This window comes from Onychomys torridus, chromosome 7, assembly GCF_903995425.1.
Source record: "Onychomys torridus chromosome 7, mOncTor1.1, whole genome shotgun sequence".
Lineage (NCBI taxonomy): Eukaryota > Metazoa > Chordata > Mammalia > Rodentia > Cricetidae > Onychomys > Onychomys torridus.
In genome coordinates this window covers 14,528,854-14,548,218 of record NC_050449.1, presented here as the reverse complement: position 1 = coordinate 14,548,218, position 19,365 = coordinate 14,528,854, and the positions used below count along the sequence as shown (strand labels likewise).

At 43.1% G+C, this 19,365-nt stretch overlaps 2 pseudogenes; one reads left to right on the top strand and one right to left on the bottom strand.

Moving 5' to 3' along the window:
• Window positions 1-2,678: 2,678 nt before the first annotated feature.
• LOC118587749 lies at window positions 2,679-3,543 on the bottom strand (annotated as a pseudogene).
• A 787-nt stretch (window positions 3,544-4,330) lies between these two features.
• Window positions 4,331-6,230, top strand: LOC118587534 (annotated as a pseudogene).
• Window positions 6,231-19,365: the final 13,135 nt, after the last annotated feature.

Genomic DNA, 19,365 nt, shown 5'->3' with positions numbered 1-19,365 from the left:
AAACCTTCCATGAAAACACCATTTATATGTCTTTTTAATTTTGGCCTTTGTTCATTTATAGATATTTGCCAAAAAATTCTCTTTATGTTTTTTACTGAATTTTTTCTTCTCTCTGCTACAGCTGTTCTATCACCCCAAGCAACCTGATTTTCCAATAGGCATTGGTTATTTAATTGCTCTGAGAAGGGGTTTCTTCTATGATGACAGGAATGGTCTGAACTGAATTTGCTGTGGGGGCTGGCATGAGGCCCCTCTGTGAGTTTCCCAAGGGCAGAGCCAAAGGATTACCTTGTCTGTCCCTTGTTGATCTACATTTTTTGGCCCAATATTTATCCTTACCATGCCTTCTATGAAATCCGGAAGGGATGAGCATTCTGTTCCCATTCTTCATTGAATAAACATTCTTTCTAGGTATGCCCTGTTTACACTCCCTATTCAAATGACCTTGCTTACCACAACTAAAACATCTGACATTATTTTTCCTCAAAGCTTTTGAATTTATTTTTCCTATCCACATATCATGATCATGAGATTCAATATTAATTGTGTCCCAGATCCAATCCTCCAAGGGTACTGATCCTTCCTTTAATGGCCAGATTATTCTTTTGCATGCTGCATTCATGTTCTCAAAAGTCAAAGATTCAATTATTATCTGTCTAGCTTCTGAATTTGGTATCATTCTATTTAATGCTGAAGATAGCCTTTGTAGAAATCCATGAAGGATTCTCTGGGACTCTGAGAGGTCCAAGAGGCTAAACACTGACTGAACTAAACACTTGCACATAGGTATCAACCACATACTATAAGTTTGCCCTAAAAAAATGATGTGCTCCTATAGATTAAATTAGTAATATGTACAAACCCCAATCACAAGTCCTCTTATTGAGTTTTGTCCTCTCTCTCAGGAGTCAAGCCACCCTGAAGCCTATTTCCCAATCCCTCACAATTCTTTGACTCACTTGTAAGTCTGAGAAATCCTGGTTACCCTTGTCACTAAACCTAAAGACAATCTTAAATCCTGGCTCATCTCTATTATTGCCTTCCTAACTTTTGGTGTTTCTCTGCTTGGCCAGACTATATTATGATGGATAGTATTTGCAACACACCCTTAAAAATCTATACAGTAGCAGTTCCCTTTATTTTTCAACAAAATAAAGGGCTTTTTTTGGTCTTCCTTCAGGACCCCTCTCATACTATACCTGTCATCTATTTTTCTTAATACTGTCTCCCTTCAAGTTCTCTCTCCTAATGTAGCTCCATTCTGGTTTATGAAGGAAGATTTGCTGTCTACATTCAAGGTCCTATCAAGCTGCCTTTGCTATAATTTTTCTCTTTTAAGAGACAGATTCAGGTGTCATATATCTTGAGCCATTTATACTTAATTCACATAATTTGAGCATTAATGACCCCAAGTGACAGATATAATTGTTGTTTCAGAATATATATTACTTATTGGCCTACTCAACAAGTGGGAAATGATTTTTGGAACTGAAAACTTAGCCAATGACCCAATTCTAGTAAGGTCAGAGACCTTGGAGGAGAACCTCCAACTACCACTTTTCTAATCAAACATGATTGCTAACTGAGTTCTCAATATTTATCTTTATACTCATAAAGTGTGTCACCCTTAACCCTTCATCAAAGAAACTTCCCTTTGCAACTGATGGAGACCCTTACAGAAAACAACAAACAATCAAAACAAAACTAAGAAAAAAACTGATCAAAATGCAGAGAATTGATTGTGTGATGGCATGTTCTAAATGATACATGTACAACAAAACTCCTGCACTCAAGGCTCAAGCATTATTGTAGAAGTGAGGACAAAAATATTGTAACAACCATAGAAACACATAAAATGCTATAAATATATCTTCTAGATATGTAAGAAATGTGACTATACCTGTGAAGTCTCACCTACAGGGCTTGCCTAAACATTACACAAACAAGGATGAATAGAAGACATGTTAACATAGAATGGGGAAATTGCATACACCCTCAAACCCTACACATATGATCACAGTCAGTAAGAGATGCTGAGGGGAAGAAAAATATTTTTCTAGGGAAGAGAACCCTTAATATTTTGTCCAATACCATGAAGTCAGCCATGAATTATAGACATACAAAATATATAATTCAGGCAGAGCAGTTGTATTTATATATTTGGGATTATATTTTAATGTATAAGAAACAATAAAATATATAAAACAAATATCAGCTATTGAATCCTTGAACATAAAAATTTACTTCTTTATCACACTCTATAAATAACTCCAGGGTTAAGTTCATAGGGATCTAGCTAAGAAGAAGCCATATGGAAAATATTCTCAAATTGTTACTTCAGTTTTGATGAAAGATAATGTCTTCCCTATATCTACTTCTGCGATTTTGCTCAAAATGTTTTTTATAAAAATAGAACCTCAGTTTAAATATCTTGCTCTGAGGAACCCAATAGATACAATTTCTTTAGAAAAGCATATATTAAATCACTGAGTTAGACATAGAGGGACGTCTGGTTTCAAATAGTTAAAAGGTACACAATTATTATGTCTATTACCTGTTATATAAGATTTCGATGATGAGATCAATTATCTTGATTCACAGAGTGTTTGGTAAGTTTTGTTTACTCTAAGACTTTGATATAATGATGATAGGTTATAAAAAATATGTTATCCTACTTACTACTTCCTGAAGGCTTTCTTCATGTCTCCATTCCTCAAGTTGTAGATAAAGGGTTCAGCATCTGAGTGACCATAGTGTACATCACTGAAGTAAATGCAGAGCTAATGTGTACTCCAAAACCTGTTCCATAAAACAGAGAAACAACTGACAAATGATACCCACAGGTTGAAAAGGCTTTATACTTTCCTCCCAAGGATGGCATTCTTAAAACAGAAGAGACAATGTGAATAAAAGACAAAATGATTCCAAAAACAGGAATACCAAAAAAAAAAAAAAAAATAGAACAGACACAGCAGATAATTGATGAAATTATCAGAACAGGCAAATTTGATGATCTGAGCCAGCTCACAGAAGAAGAGTGCAGAAAGACAGCAGCAATACCATCAGAGTGTGGAATAAAGCATGTATAACGCTAAAGAACAGAGAGAAGAGAAGCGACATAACACAGAAATGTGGATTCATGATAACTGTGTACTTCAGAGGGTGACAGATGGCAACAAAGTGGTCATATGCCATCACTGCAAGAAGACAATTTTCTATACCAGCAAAATTCAAGATAAGACACACCTGAGAGAGGCATCCTGTGTATGTGATGGTCTGATCCTGAGCTTGGATATTGACCAACATCTTTGGGATTGTGCTTGTGATTAAACAGATATTAAAGGACAGGTTCAAGAAAAAGAAATGCATGGGTATGTGTAGTTGTGAGTCAGAGGTATCAGCCAGGATGATGAGCAAATTTCCTAAGATGCTGATCAGATATGTGAACAGGAAGAGGCTGAAGATGAAAGGCTGCAGATCTGGATCTTCACTAATCCCAAGAAGAATGAATCCTGAGATAGTTGTTTGGTTGAAAGCCCCCATGCTGTTGAGTGATTTGCAAGGAAAGTGAGTTGTAAAGGTAAGATGTCTGGACTATTAACTTCATAAACTTGCTCTTTGAATTCTAGGCTCCAAATCTATCTATAAATAAATTTCTTCTGCTAATCTACTTATTTTATGACACATGTTTACATAATCTCTAGCAACTAATACTTGTATGAAGCCCCTTCTTCAATGTATGAACAATAATGAAAGCAACATTTGCAGGATTTAGTAGCGAACATCATTTTCTAATAGAAACATGGGTTGGTTTTGTTAAGCAGAAAATTGGTGCTCTTCTTGCATACAGCATGGGACTAGCAGAATGGAGGCTGATTAGCATTAGTGCAGATGTGCATAAACATTTGTCAAGTTGAGAACAGATATTGGTGAAAAGTTTTACAGTATTATTTCCACATAGTGCTTTACTATACATTTTTTTCATAGAGTCCTCACTAATAAACAAGATGATATTCTACTGATGAAGTTTAGCTAATATTCTGAACATTCATAAAGGGATTTTAGTTATCTGGTTAGATTAAAGTGAAGTCATGATGAACATCTTGACTGGGTGCTGATCAGAGATGTTTCCTATTGAAAATAATTAAACATAGGGTGATGGGCGATGTTGGAGAAAGTCTGTGGGCACCAGAGCTCGGGGACGCTGGAGCACTTCCTGCCGCGGGCGGCGCCGCAGCTGCCTAGGCCGGACCGGGCCGGGTGCCCGCAGATGTGCCTCTTCCAGTCTGTCCCAAGCTAAGTCTGAAGCCCACTCACCACGGCACCCGCCATGTCTCAGATGCTGCACATCGAGATCCCCAACTTTGGGAACACAGTGCCTGGCTGTCTGAATGAACGACGCCTGCTGGGCCTCTACTGTGATGTGTCCATTGTGGTCAAGGGCCAGGCCTTCAAGGCCCACCGTGCAGTCCTGGCCGCCAGCAACCTCTATTTCCAAGACCTCTTTACTAGTAATAGCAAGAGTGCATTTGACTGCCGGGCACTGTGCCGCCTGCCTGCTTCCAGCAGATTCTGTCCTTCTGCTACACAGGCAAGCTCATCATGGCGGCCAGTGAGCAGCTTGTGGTCATGTACAAAGCAGGCTTCCTGCAGATCCAGCACATCGTTGAGCGGGGTACAGACCTCATGTTCAAGGTGAGCTCACCCCACTGTGACTCGCAGACCGCCATGATTGAGGATGCCAGCTCAGAGCCCCAAAGTCTCTGCAACCAGTTGCAACCAGCCACTGCTGCCTATGTGCATCCCCTTCCGTGCCCATCCCACTTCTGACCCGTGTAAAGCATGAAGTTATGGAGATGCCACCTGCCACTGGCCCGGGCCTGGCTTCTAAGCGCCCCCTGGAGACGGGTCCTCGAGATGGTGTGGCAGTAGCTACAGGTACTGTGGGGACACCTGGCACAGCCCCTCTGAAGCTGCCTCGAGTCTCCTACTGAATGAGTGCCAAGCCTGACCACTCTCATCCCCAGCATCCAGCAGGTACCCAATCCCCAGGGGGAGCGGACCAGTCCTGGGTCCAGCAGCCTGCCCACCACAGACAGCCCCACCTCCTACCACAACGAGGAGGATGAGGAAGATGACGAGGCCTATGATACCATGGTGGAGGAGCAGTATGGCCAGATGTACATTAAGGCCACAGGAAACTATGCAGTGCAAGAGAAGCCAGAGCCAGTGCCCCTGGAGAGCGGCTCCTGTGTTCTCATCCGTCGAGACCTGGTGGCACTACCTGCCAGCCTCATCAGTCAGATTGGGTACCGCTGCCACCCAAAGCTCTATTCAGAGGGTGATCCTGGAGAGAAACTGGAGCTTGCAGCAGGCTCCGGGGTCTACATCACACGTGGCCAGCTCATGAACTGCCACCTGTGTGCAGGGGTAAAGCACAAGGTCCTGCCGCGGAGGCTCCTGGCCACCTTCTTTGACAGGAACACACTGGCCAATAGCTGTGGCACTGGCGTACGCTCATCTACCAGTGACCCAAGCCGAAAGCCACTGGACAGCTGAGTCCTGAACGCTGTGAAACTGTACTGCCAGAACTTCGCCCCCAGCTTCAAGGAGGGCGAGATGAATGTGATCGCTGCAGACATGTGCACCAATGCTCGCCGTGTCCTCAAGTGCTGGCTGCCCAAGATCAAGTCCATGCTGTCAGAGGGTGTGGAGATGTACCATACCATCATGGGCGCCTCGGCTGCCAGCCTGCCCCTGGACCCTGAGTTCCCACCTGCTGCTTCACAGGTGTTGGAGCAGCGCATCTACGCCGAGCAGCGAAGTGACGCGGCCACCATTGTGGCTCTGAGAACTGATGCCAGTCTGAGAACTGATGTCGATCTGAGCACCTCGGCCAACCCTGCCTTCGAGGCTAGTGAGGAGGTGGATGGGGCAGGCTCGGTTATCCAGGAGGTGGCTGCCCCTGAGCCGCTGCCTGCTGATGGCCAGGGTCCCCCTCAGGCCTTTGAGCAGGGCAACACCAGCTCCAGCAGGCCTCAGACACCAGTGGCCACAGCAGCAAGAAGGCCAGAGGGGACCTATGCAGGGACCTTGTAAGGGGCCAGCAGTGCCGCCTCACAAGGGACCAAGTACTAAAGCTGCTTGCATGCGTTACTAATACAAACAAATGTGATCAAGCCACTTACCTACTGAACCGCTACTGCTGCCTAACAGAAACGTGATTTTTATTCTGCCTGTATTTAAAATGGATGAAGGAAACAAATACATTCATTATACTGTAAACATTTAGGCCACCGGCCACGCTCTGGGAGGAAGGTCCCAGGGCAACTTTTTGATATTCCTCAGCTCAGTCTCCCATGGTAGTGCTCCCCCTTCCCCTTCTTGGGGAAGTAGAAGAGGCCACCAGGTCCCTGGTGTCCGGCCCTGACCCTGACTCATCTACCCTTCTATTCCTCCTGCTCTGAAAGCAGAAGCTGGGGCAGTAGTGGCCTGTGGGAGGCAGGGCAGATATGACACTCCATTTCTTACCCATAAGGACCCCAGCCGGGCAGTGCTGGGCCCCCGGAGGCCAGATTTCTCTTGTATTCCTTCCTCCCTCTCAAGAAGCCACCTGTGTGTGTGTGTGTGTGTGTGTGTGTGTGTGTGTGTGTGTGTGTGAAGTCAGAGAGAATGAGGGTGTGTGTGTGCATATGCATGTGTGTGCACAGAAACCAGTGATGGCCCTCAGCAGTGGCTGTGGCTTGTCACCCAGGGTTAGGGGAAGGACGAGGTGTTCTCCCCCCATACCCATGTCCTCACTCTGCTCCACTCAGACCCCCAGTGGCTGGCATGCTGACCCCCCAGGGTCTCCATGCCCCTGGCCATGGTTGGCCTCACTACCCTCTGCCTCCCCTGCCATTCTGGGATTTTGCTTTTTTGCTATTTTTGTTTAGTTCAGATCTATTTTGTTTGTGGTTTGGAAACTTTCAGACCCAACAGAGCAAAAAAATCAGTGAGAGACTAATGTCCTTGTCCCTAGCCTACTACAGATTTGGGTGAATACATGCCCATGGACCCCCCCTTGGCCTCCTAGAAGGCAGAGGGGGACCAGGAAAGAACAGCTAGCCATGTACAGTCAGGCTCAGCACCTTATCACTCACTCTGAAGACCTGTGTAGTTGGCTGCAAGCACAGGCCTGGACTGGGGTAATAGGCAGGTATAGATCTCATTGGGGACCAGAAAGTTAGAACATCGTGAAGGGGGTGCCTGAAGGAGGGCCTTTGAGGACAGCTGGCTGGCTTTAAGCTGGTGTTTAATCATTTTTAAGTGTGGGACATGCTCCTGAGACCACTTACCTGAGTGTCTCTTCTTCGACTCTTGTCCAGGGACTGCCTGCTCACCTGCAAAGCCTAGCAGCTCCTGAAGTGCCCAAGGACACCCATGATTCCAAACTTGAAAGGTCTAATGTTCCCTATTCCTCTATACATCTTGAATTTGCTGCCCTATGATCCACCCCCATCCCCACCCCCATGTACCAACAGGCTGGGTAGTCTCTCCCCATCTGGAGGGCCATGGTAGGAGGGAGAGCCTGAGGTGCAATTTGGACTCCTTCTGTGTTGTCCCCCCCCCCTTTTTTGCTGGCACTTCCTTGCCTTGGAGTGGCCTCACAGGAGCCCTCATACTGTGTGACTCTAGTACGAGTCTTCCCCCTCTTCTGAAAGACCTGTGGTTTGGGAAAGGGAAAGGGGCATCATGGCAGGCAGTGTGGGAACTGACCTGAGCCCCTCTCCCTGCTCCTTGGTAACCCAAGGCCTGCATTCCTGGGGTAAGTACAGAGGCTAGCTAATATCCAGCTCTGGAACTAGCCACCCAGAGATGGATCTCTCACCTCTCCCATTCCCATCTTAGGTAGGTTGCAGCCCCAGCTAGCTGTTCAGTGACTTAGACCAAACCCTCCTGGTGCTGGGAGAAGACCATAGAACTGTGGAGGGTATGGCAGGACTGGAGGGCGGGGCACTGCGTCCTTCCCCTCTGGAATATTCCTTCATCTGCTTTCCCAACCCAAATTTGCACTTTAATTTGACCATCCCTGGGGACCTTTGGGAGACAGACCCACCTGTTTTGGCTGGTGGCAAAAGGGCTCTCTCTCATACCTCCACTCCAAGATGGGCATGGTCCCCCGCTGGGCCAGCTGGCCACTGGAGGAGACGGTGGCGGCACAGAATGCCTGACCACTGCTCGGGCTAGCACAATGTCCTCAACCTCTGTCCCTTAATGTGTATAATTGCCATCTGTTTTGTTCTGGGTAAGGAAGGCAAGAGCTGTAGGTAAAACTTCAATAATATTAATTAAATGTGAATGGATTCTGAGCTCTCCCTGTGCCCCAGGTGGGCCAGGCAGAACGTTTTGCACTAATGTGTCCCGTGGTGGACTTGGTGGGGAGCGTTTGCAGACAGGCACGACCAATGACTGTACTTGCTGGGGCAGGAGGCACTCCCTCTGCATCTGAATGTACTGCTAGGCAGGTGGGTGGCAGGCCTGGGCTCCGAGGGGCCTTCCAGAGTGCCTTAGCATCTTTTGATTATTTTTTTCTGAGGAAAACCAATTTAAAAAACCGGACTCCCCCTCCTTTGTTTACAAGATGACTGATTCCAGAACCGGGGCTGTCTCGTCCTGCCACGTGACCCTGACTTGTCCAGACCCTGTAGATGAGACCCTCTCAGTATTCGTCGGATGTCTGCTCCCCTGTTCCTAGCTCGACAACTAGCAATATGCATATACTATGTAGAGTCTACTGTAGAAACTATTGCTACATCAGCATCTTTGCCATGACGACAGTTGGGACTGGACTGTGCTGGAACTGCCGGGGCAGGGCTGGATCCAGTCACTACTGCTCTTCTGCCCTCTCAGAGCAAACAACCGTCCCTGAGGCACCCGACAGACAGACGGACGGACGGACGAGTACAGCAGGTCCAGGGCAAGGGACCAGAGACAGGGCTGATACTGTGAGCTTGGACGGGCTGCCTGCCTGCCTGGCTGGCTGGCTGTCTCAGTACTTGAATTCTGTCTTGTTTTCTATACCGGTTGCTTCAGCTAGTGTTTGATTTGCTGTCTTACTTTGCCCTTGAATGTGGATGCAGCGGTGTGTGAAAGACAATCGAGGCGAGACCCTGAGTGAGGTTCCTGCATGGTGTGACTGCAGGTCTGGGCCTCCAGGAAAACTGGCCATGTGGCATTTGTTTAGAACCGAGAGGAAGGTGGAAGGAAGGGCCTCTGAGGGACTGGCAAGCTGGCAGGGCCTGTCCCCTCCAGGGGACTGTGGGGTGCCTGGTGCTACCTGATTCAACATCAGGAACCTCCTAAGCCCAGTGCTACCCTATCCTGGCCCGCCCGCCCTGCCCCATTGTGCCCTGCTTGGGTTCACCCAAGGTGGTGATTTGTAGCTGAAGTGGGAAGAGCAGATGACCCACCAACCAGCTGAAAACTCGAGAGACCCTGTTAGAATCTGCTTGCTATGGATCCTGAATCGGAATGGTGAGCATGTGACATCTCAGCTTTAACCACTGCTTCGAATGGTGCTGCTGCTCTGTGGTTCTGCATGACGTCAGCAGCCCAGGCTGTGCTGCTGGAAGAGGGGCTTGGTACAGAGTGTTTCAAGAATGGCAAAGGTGTTTGCTTTTGTTTGTTTTGTCTTTCTAGAAAAGGAAAAGGATGCGCAATCTAAAGCATTCTGATCGAGTAGCCTCCCCTTGCGTCTCAACAGCCGCCTCGTTGCAAGCATTTCGCACACGATTGTGATTTTCATGTCAAAAGAAGCCAAAATTTGCAATACTATTTTTAGCAGACAAAAAGACAAAGTATAAAATGTATAAATATTTTTGACTTGAACGTTCTGGGTGCAAGGAGAACATTCGTCCCTTCGGTGGGTTGTTTAGAGAAAAGGACCCAAGAGAGAGGGTTGTTTTGAGGCACTGTCTAGGGGTTAAAGTAGTGTCATAACTCATGACTGTTAGAAACTAAGTTAATAAAAATCAGTTGCTCCTCTACCTCTAAGGAGGGCTTCACAGAACCACTGAGCTAGAGCAGATGCCACATCTTGGCTTTCTTTTGTTTTGGGGAGGAGGAGGCCTTTATTTTGTCCCTCCAGCACCCTCCTGGCTCTTTCTGTGCTGTGACCTGTAGTGACAAGACTGTTACTTTGTAGCCATGGCTGACAACATTGTATCAATAACCAAAACCACCACAATGTGGGCAAGCTGACCAGGGAAACCCCAGAGCTGTGAGCCTGTGCTCAGAGCTGTTTCAGAAGTGGAAGTCCATGACAAACAAAAGGATGTCATCATTAATTGTAAAGCACTTTGTAAATTTCACATTTACAGAGTAATAAAGTCAATTCAACACCCCCCCCCCCAAAAAAATTAAACATAGTGGATACTAGATGTAAAGCAAAGGATAACCAGACTGCAACTTCAGGGGGGCTACCTAGTAAAGAGGACCCCAAGAAAGACATAGGGATTGCTCAATGACAGAGAAATGGATGAGATCTACATGAATAAACTGGACATGGGGGGTAATGAAGGGCAAGGGTGAGGGGAAAGCGAGCTTAGGGGAGCAGGAGGTTCAAGCTGGATCAGGAACAGAGTGGGAGAACAAGGAAAGAGATACCATGATGAATGAAGACCACATGGGAACGGGAAGAAGCAGAGTGCTAGAGAGTTCTCCAGAAATCCACAAAGACACCTCCACAATAGACTATTGGCAATGGTCAAGAGAAAGCCCGAGCCTGACCTACTTTGGTGATCTGATGGCCAAACACCCTGTCATGATAGAACTCTCTCATCCAGTGACTGGTGGAAGCAGATGCAGAGATCCACAGCCAAGCCCCAGGTGGAGGTCCAGGAGTCCAATTGGGGAGAGAGAGGAGGGATTATATGAGCAAGAAATATAGAGACCATGATTGGAAAAAGCACAGGGACAAATAGCCAAACTAGTGGAAACACATGAACTATGAACAAATATCTGAGGAGGCCCCATGGAACTGGACCAGGCCCTCTGGATAGGTGAGACAGTTAATTAGCTTGAATTGTTTGGGAGGCCCCCAGGCAGTGGGCCTGGGACCTGTCCTTAGTGTATGAGGTGGCTTTTTGGAACCTAGGGCCTATGCTGAGACATTTTGCTCAGCCTTGGTGTAGGGAGGAGGGTACTGGCACTACCTGGACTGAATCTACCAGGCTGAGCTGAATCCCCAGGGGAGACCTTACCTTGGAGGAGATGGGAATGGGGGGTGGGTAGGTCGGTGGACAGGGTAATTGGTGGCTGATAAGTAAAATTAAATTAATTATAAAATAAGTTAATAAAAAAGAAAGTAATTAAAAATCGCAAAGTCAACTGACTCTTCATTAAGAAATATCATATGTAGGAAAAGCCTATGTTATTGTTTTATGACTGGCATAGTAAACTCATAAGAAGCACAGATTTACATCTACAGTTTTTGTGTCCCTGGAGTTCAGTATTGAAGATGTTCAATTATACTAGTTTTACCAACAGCCATGTAATCCTAGGTGTGCAAATCACTAGTGTCCATGTCTATTGGAGGGAAGAATTCAGTTTTGTCAGCTTCCTAACCAAGGTAATGTTCTCATTCCATTATTATCATTGCTTCTGATTATATGAATTATTGACCTTGCATTCAAAATGGTGAATAACATTTCTGTAATGAATCCCTATTTTGCTTTGAAGCTATAAGGAAAGAGAATTGTATATAAGAATGGGATTTGAAAGAATAGATTCCTATTTTTTAATATTAATATTTTTATTTATTTCTCTTCTCTTATACAGTAAAGCCACAGTTTTCCTTCCCCCCACTCCACCCATTCCCTGCACACACCTTCCCTGTCCCCCAGATCCACTTCTCTATTTACCTTCAGAAAAACAAACAAACAAACAAACAAAAAACAAAAAACAGGCTTTCCGGGGATATCAACCTGAACATGGCATAACAAGATTTAATATGACTAAGCACAAAGCCTCAGATCATGGCTGCTTGAGGCAATCCAGTAGGAGGAAAATGGTTCCAAGAGCAGGCAAAAGAGTCAGAGACACGCCCACTCCTACTGTTAGCAGCCCGTAGAAACACTGAGCTAACAACCATGGCGACCAGAGAGGACCCACGCAGGCTCTCGGATTGCTGCCTCCGTCTCTGCAAGCTCCGTTGAGTCCTGCTTAGTTGATTCTGTAGGCTTTGTTCTCCTGGTCTTCTCAACCCTTCTGGTTGCTAGACCAGCAGAAGAGATGTGAGGCATCGGATGTAGATCTCCATTATGGACTCTCTTTGCACCTAATGTTTGGTTGTGGGTCTCTGCATCTGTTCCCATCAGCTTCTGGAGGAAGCCTCTCTGATAATGATTGGGATAAGGATCAAAATTGATTTACACCATTGTAGGTGTGAGAATATACTTTACACAGAGAAGTATAAACTATTTTCTATTAGTTTTTGCCAACTTGACACAAACTAGAGTCACTTGGGAAAAAAATGAACCGCAATTTAGGAACTGCCTCAACTTGATTGGGCAGTAGGCATATCTGTGGACATTTATTGATTAGTGATTGATGTGGGAGAGCTAATTCCATTGTGGCTTGTCCCATCCCTGGGCAAGTGGGCCTGAGCTGTATAAGAGAACATTGTGAATAACTATGGAATTTAAACAAAAAGGAAGTCAACCTAAACAGACCCAAAGCAAGTGAAGATATTGAAATAGTAATAAAAGCCTTCCAGCAAAAACACAAATCCAGTACTAGATGGATTCACAGAATAATTCTACTAGAATATCAAGGAAGAGCTCCAACCAATACTTCTTTTTTAAAAATTATTTTGCCAGTTGATTAGCTTGAACTGCTTGGGAGGCACCTAGGCAGTGGGACCGGGACCTGTCCTTAGTGCATGAGCTGGCTGTTTGGAACCTGGGGTCTATGTAGGGACACTTTGCTCAGCCTGGAAGGAGGGAACTGGACCTGCCTGTACTGAATCTACCAGGTTGAGCTGAATCCCCAGGGAGTCCTTGCCCTGGAGGAGATGGGAATGGGGGGTGGGATGGGGAGAGGGTGGGAGAGCAGGAGGAGGGAGAACAGGGGAATCTGTGGCTGATATGTAAAATTAAATTAAATTATAAAATTAAAAAATTATAAAAAAAATAGCCCACAGAAGTCTAGAAACTTAAGTGCAAATCCATAGTAATGAAACATGCTGATCTTATTTGACAATGGAATGAGCCTTTCAGAAGCTCCTGAATCCAAAGAGCATTTTCCTTTGGCACACAGCAGAGTGGTTTAACCAATGGTGAAAATGAGAGTCTGCAGTGTGCAGAACCCAGCTCAGGAGGTCAGGGAGGAACCCTGTGGAGGGAGGCCCACAATAGGACTGCTGTTACACTACAACTCTTCTTTCCCTTTCTTTGTTTTTCCTTTCTTCTTAAAATTTGTACTCCACATTACTGTGGAAAATACAGATAATGCACACCATGCTACAGACAGAGCCAAAGCCTGTATTCCCTGCGTAGAAGGAAGCCTGCTACATTTTGTCAAGTATCATCTTTGACTTTGTATTCAGTCTTGTTTTTTCCATTAAGTATTTTTTAATATTGTATTTTGTCATAATCATTGCCATTTGTTAACATATCGTTAAAATTAATTTTCAAAAGGTGCAAAATGTTTCCAATATATGTATATGGAATGAATTTAGCATTTTTGTTTGTTTCTATTAGTAGCATCTAGCTTGTTTCCAGATTGCTAGTCTAAGAAACAATGCAACAATCAATATTTACACTTAAAAAATTCTTTTGCCTAAGGTAATTTTTTAAAAAGTTATTTATTTATTTATTCTTCTCTCATATATTGCATCCCTCTTGTGGTTTCTCCTCCCTTCTTTCCTCTCAGACCCGACTCTGAACCCTGCCCCCATCACATCCACCCCTCCTCCATTTCTCTTCAGAAAAGAGCAGGTTTCCAAGAGATATCAATCAAACATGGCATAACAAATTATGATAAGAATGGTCAAATATCTTAATACCAAGGTTGTATGAGGCAACAAAATAGGAGGACAAGGGTCAGAGATACCCCCTACAGCCACTGTTATGAGTTCCACAAGAACACCAAGGTATACAACCATAACATATTTACAGAAGACTTAGGTCAGACCCATAGAGGCTCCCTATGCCAATTCTTCCTAACATTAAGTAGACTAGAAATAGGAGGAACAATCACAAATTCAATCTACTAACACTGCTACCATTTAATACCCAAATCAAGTAGAGACAACAAATAATGAAAACTACAGGAAACTATTCTCAATTAACAGTCTCAAAAAAAAAAACTCATATAAAACATCTGTAAACAGAATAAAGACATTCATGATAACATTATCCACCATGACCAACTTAGTTTTATACCTGAAATGAAGATGTTTTTCAGCATACAGAAGTCAATGAGCAAAAAAATGACATATATGAACTTGAAGATCAAAGTCACATGAACATCTCAATAGATGAATAAAAGTCTTTTGACAAAATCCAACATGCCTTCATAATAAAAATCCCAGTTCATAGATACATAGGGAGAACAAGTCTTAACATAATAAAACAATGATGCATGTTAGAGGTCCCTAAAATTTACCCCAATCAGGAAGTGAAGGACCTCTATAATGAAAACTTTAAACCTTTGTAGTAAGACACAGGGAAAGACAGTAGAAAATACAAATCCATCTTCATAGATTGGTATAATTAATATTGTGAAAATGATTATTCTATTGTCTTAGTATTATCGTTGCTTTGATAAAACACCATCACAAAAAGCAAGTTGGGTAGGAAATGGGTTAGTTGTCTTACACTTCCACATTTGCTGGGGACAGTTGTAAGAGCCATATGCCATATTGCCTGCCTGAGTTAAGTTTCTCTTGTCCAGTATTGAGCCACTTACCAGAAACTTGAGACATGCCTGGATAAATCCTGAGTTATTAGAAAATAATTTAACATTTCCTTGTCTTTCTGCTACACTGACCATTAGTAACAATATTTTGTGGTTGGGTTGCTTGGTTGGGTTGCTTAGCAAACCAACAGTCCACTGATCTTGGTTTGCTTCCTGCTCTGCCTGATATAAAACCTGCCTGAGAAAAATAAAATTTTGCAGATTGATCAGAATACTGTCTTGCTGTCAATTCTTTGTGTTTCTTGTTCCTTTCATTTGCCATTTCCCCTTCTAGGGTCTATGTTGAAGACCCTGCTGGCCGGGACACACATTGTTATCCATCACTGAAGGAAGCCAGGACAGGAACACAAACAGAACAGGAACTTGGAGGCAGAGATCATAAAGAGGATATGGAGGGGTGCTGCTTACTGGATTGCCCTTCCTTGTTTTCTCAGCCTGCTTTCTTATAGAAACAGTGACCAGAAGCCCAGGGAAAACACTGTCTACAATAGCCTGGTCCCTAATTTATCAATAAAATGCCATACAGTTGAATCTTATGGAGGTAATTCCTCAGTTGATATTTCCTTCTTTCAGGTGATTCTGGCTTGTTTAAAGTTGACATAAAACTAGCCAGGACATCTAACAAAAGTTATTTATAGATTTAATAAAATTTATATCTAAATCTCCATTTTATTAATCACAGAAGTAGAAAAGACTATTCCAAAATTCATAAGGAACCAGAAAAGACTCAAGACAGCCAAAATAATCTTGAGCTAGAAAATTATTGGAGAGATTACCATTTCAGATTTTAAGATATATTACAGAGCCATGGTGTATTGGGAGGTATTTGGAGGAGAAAAAAAAAAGACATGGAGAACAACGGGGGAAAATCAAAGAACTAGATATGAGCACTTTTAATATTTAAGTATTTAATGAAGATGCCAAAAGCACAACCTGGAGAAAAGAAAAAAAATCAGCAAGTGGTACTGTAAAAACTGTATGTTCGTATGAAGACAAATGACTCATATCTATCACCTTGTAAAAGAACTAAGTCCAAGTGGATCAAAGACCTAAATATGAAATGCAAAACACTGAAAATGCTAGGAGACAATGCAGGCTCTACCTACTCCACACCTACTTGTTGAGCCATGTTTATTATTAATAATAGCTAGAATTTTAAACAACCTAAATATTGTCTAACCAATGAATAAACAATGAAAATGTGGTACATATGCAAAAGGAATACCATTCAGCTGTAAGGTTAAGAAAATCAAGAAGGTTGTAAGTGAATGTATGCAGTTACAGATCATATTCAATCAGGTGAATCAGACCCAGAAAGATGAACACTGCATGTTTCCTCTCATCAGGGACTCCTAGACATGAAACTTAAAAGGCGAGTTTATATTTATATATATTGGATTAACTGCAAAAACTACAAAAGTAAAAAGAGACCATTGCCATGGTAGTGCATGGTGAGCAACACAGAGGGAACAGTGGTGTTTAAGCTTATGTGAAGGGAAGTGGGAATGGGGTGAATCTAAATGAAGAGAGGGTGATACAATTGGCAGAGCCATTATGTAAACTAATATGAAGATTCCTTAAGGAGCTGGAAATCAATATACCTTAAGGTACAGCTATATCACTGTGCTGGATAGTTTTATGTCAACCTGCCACAAGATAAAGTCATCTGAGAGGAGGGAACCACAATTAAGAAAATGTCTCCATAAGATCATTTTGAACTGTTTGGGAGGCACCCAGGCTGTGGGTCCGGGACCTGTCCTTAGTGCATGAGCTGGCTGTTTGGAAACTTGGGCTTACACAGGGACACATGCTCAGCCTTGAAGGCGGGGACTGGACCTGCCTGTACTGAATCCACCAGGTTGAGCTGAATCCCCAGTGGAGTCTTTGCCCTGGAGGGGATGGGAATGGGGGGGGGGAAGGGCTAGGGGTAAGGTTGGGGCAGGAGGGGGGAGGACAGGGGAACCCATGGTTGATATGTAAAATTAAAACACAAATATCCATATGAAAATAAAAGAAACTACCTTGTCTTGACTGCTGACCATAAGTACACTGTCCAATCTGGACAAGCAGGACACAGAAAAAAGTGACTGTGGAACTTTGCCAAGACAGGGTAGGGCAGTCCTTCAAAATTTCCTGCTTCTGTAAAGGTCTGTCAGATGTTCTAGGCCTACAGGCCAAAGACTGATGCCTCAGCATTGCAGAGGAACCTTGGGTTACTATCTAGGCAACAACTATTTTTGTCATTTCTTACATTTTTAAAGCCTCTTGCTTGCACTTTCTGCTTACTCAGGCAATACTGTTTTCCTTCTCAGGTCTTTGATGGGGTTGAAGACTAGACAATTACAGTTACAGTTCTCCTTAAACTTGGCAAAGCACGTAGAAGGTACAAAACTTTAGATTCTTCAGGAGAGGACAGATATTGGAATAATCTCTATAAATTTGCCAGTTATGGCCTGGACCTTCAGAATGTATTTCTCACTTAATAATTGTTTTTGTTTATGTAGTTTCATTCTTGTTAAGGCTATTATTACCTTCCCTCTCTTCTGGTCAATACTTGACAATAATTCTTATGTATATAGTTTTTTTTTTAATGTTAGGATTAGAACCTTTCCTTCTTGTTTAGATAAAAGGGGGCACTGTCAAGTAACCAATAGAAATTATAATTATATTCCTGCTATCTTGTCTCATAATACACCTGTTCTTTATCAGATCTTTTGTTATTTTCCCAACAATCCAGGAAATAAGAGTTCCAGTAAGGCATTAATATTAAAGACATCACTAACCATAAGCCTAACCGGAGACTGTGGTGATAATATAGCGCTCCTAATAAAAACTGAAGTTGTGGCCATCACCCTCTCTGTAATAGGTCTCCATGGTCTGGTCACACACACTGATGAGCAGTTTCACTGGATGGCCTGTACAATAGCTGAAGGTTTAAATTATACCTCCATTCCTATTGCCTTATTCAAGAACAAAATATACTTACAAGTTATACTAGGTATCATGGCCACTATTGATTACTTACTAGTACTATATCATCAAGCATGCAAGACATTAGGAAAATGTTCTGTTTTAATTTTTCTGACAGTAGCATTTTAATTAAAGAAAAAAGTCAAAGAGTTACAATTTGCTGAAATGGATAATGAAGATCAGGACTGGGATCTAATGAATGGCTTAATTATAAGAGTCAGAGTAGTAGATGTCTTTGAAGACACAGTATTTTATAGACATGACAGTACTGCTGCACAAATGAAATCACAGCTTCTGGGAATGCATGCATAAAACCTGTATAAAATTAAGCCAGCCAAATTCCTAGCACACACTGGTAAGAGATTAATTTAATCTTATCCTTTGTTGAGAATCTATTGATAATTGATGCCTGTGGGGAGGGAGATTAAGTTTACTTCAGGGACATGGTCCCTGAGAACTATATATACTTGAGTAGATGCTCTTATACAAATGTGCATACAGGGAACACTAAGTAGACTCATTTGAATTTTCTTTATAAAAAATAACATATGAAGTTGTGAGTAAAAAGTAGTAGTGGCAATTAGGGGAAAATTGGGAAAGAGTATTTTATCAAAACACATAATACATATTTGTGATAGTCTCAAACAATAAAAAAGTATGTGGGGACAACAGGAATTAAGTTTTATGTATCTAGTATTAAACTACAAAAATGGATTATATTAATTAGAAAACACATTTTAAAAGTGAAATATGGACCATCAAAATGGCTTTGCAGTCAATTATACTTTTTGCCAAGCCTGATTGTTTCATTTTCATCCTTAGGAACTATGTGGAGGAAGGAGAGAATACTACTCTAGGTTTCCTCTGACCTCAACACATGTGCCATAGTATGTATTACTTTCCTTAGTTACAGAGGCAAATTCCTAGCCCCTTAAAGCCAGAACCATGTGGCCAAAGCTGCCATGTACTGCTGCTTCCTGGAGCTAGAACATGACCCATTCATTTACATCCTCACAAGCTTTTATTTTCTTAGTTTCCTCCACATACTCAATTTGGCTCTCCAGAAACTTGCTTTGTAGTGTAGACCACACTAGCACTGAAATTAGAGATCTGCCAGCCTCTGCTTCTGTGTGCTATGATTACAGGCATGCTCCACCATATCCAGCTCTATGCTTTTCTTTAATCCCTTTGCACAAGGTAGAAACTTAGTGGGGTGGGATCCTGCCCTGAGGTCAACACTCCCTTGTCTGCTTATCCCACCTATACTTCCTGCCTGGCTCCTGGCCAATCAGCGTTTTATTAAACCAGTGTACAAAAACATTATCCCACAGCACTCAGTCTGTACATTTTCTAGTTTTACTTGCTCAGCTTTCTCCTTTTCATTATAAGTATTCATAAGCATGAACATTAGTAATCATATGACAGAGATTATAC